We start from the raw sequence: 6,473 nt of genomic DNA on the forward strand, positions 1-6,473 counted from the left end.
TCTTTATCCTTATCCCAAAAATTCCCTGTAACTTGAGCTTCAGACCAATATATCCAATTGCCTACTAAAGATTTACCCCTGGATACCACAGACAATTCAGACACTACAAACCAAAACTGAACTCATCGCATTCCTCTGTAGAATGGCTTTCTCTTTTATATTGTTGGTCTTGAGCATTGGTACCACCATTTAGCAAGACATTCAGAAGTTGTCCTAGACATCTCCCTATCTCTCACTAAGTTTTTCTTTGATAGGGGACACTTTTGGAGTGAGGGCAAGTTTTAAAGCTCTGGCAATGACCTAGTGTTCCTTGAGTCTGCGTTTTTGGGCTGCCAACCTCCAATGTGGTTGATGTTGTAAGATGGACATGATGATTGGAAGACTCCTTCTCAGACAACTCTCATGACCCAAACGAACTCCAACAACACAAGTGTGGGCCTAGGAAGGCTTAGGAGATGTGGCCTACACCAGCTCAGATTTAGGCCTCTGAAAGAAATGTCTTTTGCTTCCATGATTCACTTTTTCTTTGTATTCATGTTTTCTTGCCCTTCACTCCATTCAAGTAGCAAGACTTGGAGGTCCAAGTTTAGGGTGTAGTTCTTAGAGAGTGGTGTCTCAGTCTGCCTGTGACCTAGGCAAGAGAAATCTTTGGGGGCTCATAGGGTCCTGGCTGAATCATGAGCAACATGGAGGTTGGAGGCCAAAGACACCTAATAACACATGATTCAGAATTTGGAATTCTGATCACCATCTGGTGTAGGTGAGCTGACCAAAGCGAGTACACAGAGAGGTTTGGGAAAAGTTTTCAATTGGCAATAATCGTGCCTCGGATAAATCTCATTGGCTATGATACTGCCAATGTGCAAGAGGTTTGGGAGTTAAGACCACTCAAGAACCTCAAACTAGAAGGGCTATTGCACTATTTATGGGTAAATCCCCCCAAGAAGAGAAAGGCTTTTGCACAAGGACAGGATCTAGTGAGCGGACCATGGTCTCGATGAAGACGAAGATTCAGTTCTAAAGTATCAGGCTGATCTCAAGCACAGCCTCAGTATGCAAACTTCTGACTTGGCAATGCCAGTCATACTGCTGGACTGTTCTGTGTTCACTCCAGGATCTATCTTCCTTTGCATCCTATTCCTCAGCCAGGGCAGAAGGAGTCAAATGTAACTCCAAAGAAAAAGAGCAAATTCCTGCTGGAGCAGAAAAATAGGTGGCAGAAAAGAATGTCTTCATCACCATGAGAAAGATAATTGTAACCAAGATGATGTGGTTTCATCACGGGCAAAAGGTGAGATTTAGGGAATGAGCCACGGCAGAGATAATACACTTCTCAACGGGCTCCTGCATGTAGAGGGGTAGGAAGTGCTTACAGCAGCAGTAGGAACAAACAAAGCTGGATTCTGCTGGGATTAAAGCAGTTCAGAGTGGGGTCTATGTCACTGAGCACAGGCCACCCTCAATTCAGGATTGTGAGGCTAAAACAATGAGAACCTTGGGGAACAATAGGAATAATTCAGAAAAAGAAAGAAGTTGAGGATCTCAGGAAAGGCCTGCATCATGGAGGTGCAAACCCTGCAGTCAGTGGAAGTGGGTCCTGAACAACTGACAGGAATTGATTGGTTTCTTGGTGCAGTTGGAACCAAAAAGTCCTTATTTATTATTTTATTTTTCTGTCTAATCCCTTACCCCAGAAAATACCAGTTCTCTTTTGGCCTATGGCTGGTAACAGTAATATGGATCTAGACCATCTCTGTCTAATGCAGTAGGCACTAACCACATGTAGTATTGAGCACTTGAAATGTGGGCAGTCTCAACTGAGAGATTCTCTAAGTATAAAATATCCATCAAATTTCAAAAACTTAGTACAAGAAAAGAATGTACCATATCTCAATTTTTATATTAACTACACGTTGAAAATATATTATTTTGGATGTATTTTGGTTTAAATAAATATGTTACTAAAACTAATTTCATCTGTTTCTGTATACTTTTTTAATGTAACTGATAGAAAATTCAAAATTACATATATGGCTTGCATTATTTTTCCATTGGACAGGGCTGATCTAGACCACGACATACATTGGTTCTGGGCCATTGCTCTTTTTGTATGTGCCAAACATAAAGGAACTAGTGTTCGACGAATGATTCTAAAATTTAGTATGTTTAAAAATCATCTGGGGAACATAAGAAAATGCCATTCTTTCCCTTACCCTCTCAGCAACATTCTTATTATTGCATTTGGGATGCAAAAAATGAATTTGTGTTTTCAACCAGTTCCCTAGGAGATTCTGACACAGTAGGTCCTCTGAGCATACTTTGAGAAATACTGGTTTAGGGTGTACAGTGCTACACTGATCATGTTTGATTCTAGGATGTTCTCCTTTTCTAAATTTTCTGGGTGGGAGCAGCTGCTGTGATAATCTCACGTTCCTGTTGACCCTCTGGGACTTGAGCTAAGTATATCCAATCAGGGTTTTGAGATTGGATTAAATAAACTTTAAAAATGGTAAAACTTTTACCTCAGATTTCCTGGACGATGGCCCAGGAGACAGCTGCAGAGGAGAAACCTCAGGCTGCAGTGAGGCCCCTGAATTCATCTCCTTGTATATGAGAATGCAAGGATTGAAAAGAAAACGTGCCTGGGTACAGGCAAGCAGAAGGGAGGCATGCAAGAGGGCCTGAGACACTGGGTCCTGTATTGAAGTTTGACTTCTCTGTAGGACCAAGGCATTGGCTTGATATTGGGAGGAGATTTGTATGATTAAAATGTATAGGATCTATACAGAAAATGGCCGACATTATGTGCTGCAGTCATCAATGCCTCACTGCATATCATGTGGTTAAGAGATGGATTTTGGAGCTGGACCATCTGAATTCTAATACTATCTCTGCCTTGGGCAAGTCTTTTAACCTTTTTCCTGTTCTTTAAAATAGAAAAAATAATTGTACCTACCCATAAGTTTGTTGCGAAGGTTGAGTGACCTGATATATGCAGAAAACATCGAATTGTGTCTGGCACATAAGAGCCATATGAATGTTAGGTATTCTGACTGTATTTCAATGGGTGACATTTGCTGGGCAATATATAATTGAACATACTTTAAAATAAGGAGAGGAATGGAAGGAGACTGTTTTGCCTGTTGCAGATGGCAACAGGAAGCAGCAAGTCCAAGTGCTTGTAGAGGGTGGGGAAGTTGCACAAATGCTGATCTTACTTGACTTATGATGGGGTTGTGTACCGATAAACTCATCGTAAGTTGAAAATATCGTAAGTCGAAAATGCATTGAATACATCTAACCTACCAAACATCCTGCTTAGCCTGGCCTACCTTAAACATGCTCAGAATACTTACATTAGCCTCCAGTTGGGTAAAATCATCAAACACAAAGCCTGTTTTATAATAAAGTGTTGACTAGCTCATGTAGTTTATTGAATACTGTACTGGAAGTGCAAAACGGAATAATTGTGTGGATTCAAAATATTGTAAGGGTGTCAGTTGTTCACCCTTTTGATCATGTGGCTGACCGGGAGCTGCGGCTCGCTGCCACTGCCCAGCATCACTAGAGTGTCGTTCGGCATATTGCTAGCCTGAGAAAAGATCAAAATTCAAAAATTGAAGCATGGTCTCTACTGAATGTGCATCACTTTTTTTTTTTTAAGATTGGGACCTGAGCTAACAACTGTTGCCAATCTTCTTTTTTTTTTTCTGCTTTTTCTCCCCAAATCCCCCTAATACATAGTTGTATATTTTAGTTGTGGGTCCTTCTAGTTGTGGCATGTGGGACATCGCCTCATTGTGGCCTGACAAGCCATATCTGCGCCCAGGATCCAGACCATGAAACCCTGGGCCCCCGAAGCAGAGCGCGCGAACTTAGCCACTCGGCCCTAGGGCCTGGCCCTGAATGCGTACCGTTTGAACACCATCGTATAGTTGAAAAATCGTAAGTCGAACCATCGTAAAGAGGAGACTGTTTGTATACGTATAAGGTATATTGGGAGATGAGGAGAGAGGGAAATAAAATAAGAAATAATAGAATCTGGGGCCGGCCCCGGGGCCAAGTGGTTCAGTTCGTGCGTTCTGCTTCAGCGGCCCGGGCTTTCACCGGTTCAGATCCTGGGTGCACCGCTCATCAGGCCCTACTGAGGCAGCGTCCCACACGCCACAACTAGAGGAATCTACGACTAGAATATACAGCTATGTACTGGGGGGGGTCTTTGGGGAGAAGAAGGAAAAATCTGTAAAAAAAAATTATGAAAAGAAATAATAGAATCTGAAAGAAGTTGCCCTTTGCAGATTAGAATAGGCATATCTAGCCTAATTTAAAAATACATTCAAATTCAGTATATACTTATTAAAAGTGCTAGCCAAATATAAAAAATGACTTCGGGTCAGATTACCCTAAGGGGCTATAGCTCCCACTCCCAGCTACATGTGTGGTTTCCAGAGTCCTCACGTATCATCTCAGAGTATTGTCCATTCTTATTTCCGATGTTTCTGGGGGAAACTTAAGGCCTTGAGGAATCTGAATGGCCCATCTCTGGATGATACCGGGAGCTGTGGTGAGGATTCTGTGCAGTTAAGGCATTTCCGATACTCTGCCATCTCCCTTGAAGGGAACAGCAACATCCCATGTGTTTAGACCATGTGGATTAACAAGAGGAGGACAAAATACTAGCTACTATTGGTTGTATACCTGAGAGAATGCAAGGTATTTCTTCCTTCACTTCATCTCCAAAGGAGGACAAGTACTGATAAAAACAAAAGTAGAGGGGCTGGCCCAGTGGCACAGCCGTTGAGTTCGCATGTTCTGCTTCGGTGGCCCAAGGTTCACCAGTTTGGATCCCAGGTGTGGACCTACACACTGCTTGTTAAGCCATGCTGTGGCAGGCATCCCACATATAAAGTAGAGGAAGATGGGCATGGATATTAGCTCAGGGCCAGTCTTCCTCAGCAAAAAAAAAAGAAAGATAAAGAGGAGGACTGGCAGAAGATGTTAGCTCAAGGCTAATCTTCCTCAAAAAAAAAACAAAAGTAGGTAACAATGCTGGAGTCTGGAGTTTTCAGTGCAACAAGTGAAAACATAAAGGAGTAGTTTCTCAACTTTTTTCGGTTTATGTCAAGCCTGAGGCGACTGGCATGGAATCCCGGGCGACGGCTTCCATCCCCATACCTGTCCCAAAGGCACACTTCTGACTCTTTCTTTAAGAAGCACCATTTAAAGTCTCATGAGGGCTGGCCCGTGGCCGAGTGGTTAAGTTCGCACGCTCCGCTGCAGGCGGCCCAGTGTTTCATTGGTTCAAATCCTGGGCGCTGACATGGCCCTGCTCATCAAGCCACGCTGAGGCGGCGTCCCACATGCCACAACTAGAAGGACCCACAATGAAGAATATACAACTGTGTACCGGGGGGCTTTAGGGAGAAAAAGGAAAAAGGTAAAATCTTTAAAAAATAAAAAAAATAAAAATAAAAATAAATAAAGTCTCACGAATATATATGGTGTTACATCTGGCTTTTCCCTCACTCAGTTTTTCTCTAAGAAACTAGCTTCCTTTATTGACAAATGGCAGATGGCCCCAGGGCTCTTCCTAATTGGGAAGGTGGTTTCTCCTTTTCTATCTTCTCTTCCATTCCTAAACCTTACCTTTTTTAAAGGTCACATGGGGAAAGAGATCAAAAAGAAGATTATTTGAGCTTTCTGTTCTTGGTGTTTAAGAAAAACCTTTTTTTTTCCTTGCGATACACTTTGCTTGTGGTAGTCCTTCCCAACCTCTTACCATCTATAAGCCCATCAAGAGACCACATTAGTATGTGGGCTTATGACAAAGCAACCAAGGGGGACAGATGGACATTTCCAAAGTGTAAAGGTGTAGACACAGAGCAAAAGGAAAGCAAAATTGCCTAAGCAAAATACAAAATTGGGAATCATAGTATCGACCTTCATCTACCAAGAGCCAGAACAATTTTATTTAATATTAATTAAATATGCCAATATAGCTCTGCAAAGATTAGTTGCCCCGGGTTTCAGATATTCAGAAGTATTAAGTATGGGAATGGGGTGGTATGTAAAACCTCAACAGTATTTCCTAAACTCAGTCACAGTGGTAGCTCTCTTAATGGACATTTACGTGACTCCTCACTCCTGCTGGCTGATGCCCACACTTTGGGTTTGATGAATCTGACACTGAGGCTCCTTTTTGGTGCCTCCTAATATTCTGCTCTCCCAGATGAGCTGTAAGCTTTCTTTTTTTTTTTTTAAAGATTGGCACCTGGGCTAACAACTGTTGCCAATCTTCTTTTTTTTTTTTTTTTTCTGCTTTATCTCCCCAAACCCCCCCTGTACACGGTTGTATATCTTAGTTGCATGTCCCTCTAGCTGTGGGATGTGGGACGCCGCCTCAACGTGGGCACGGATGTTAGCTCAGGGCCAGTCAAACCCTAATTTTAGTGATATTCTGTAGGAATTAGCGA

General features: G+C 42.3%; 1 pseudogene; it reads right to left on the minus strand.

The window, feature by feature from the left end:
• Positions 1 to 745: 745 nt before the first annotated feature.
• On the minus strand, positions 746 to 870 carry LOC111767969 (U4 spliceosomal RNA; annotated as a pseudogene).
• Positions 871 to 6,473: the final 5,603 nt, after the last annotated feature.

This window comes from Equus caballus, chromosome 14 (assembly GCF_041296265.1).
Source record: "Equus caballus isolate H_3958 breed thoroughbred chromosome 14, TB-T2T, whole genome shotgun sequence".
In the NCBI taxonomy this organism is placed as follows: domain Eukaryota; kingdom Metazoa; phylum Chordata; class Mammalia; order Perissodactyla; family Equidae; genus Equus; species Equus caballus.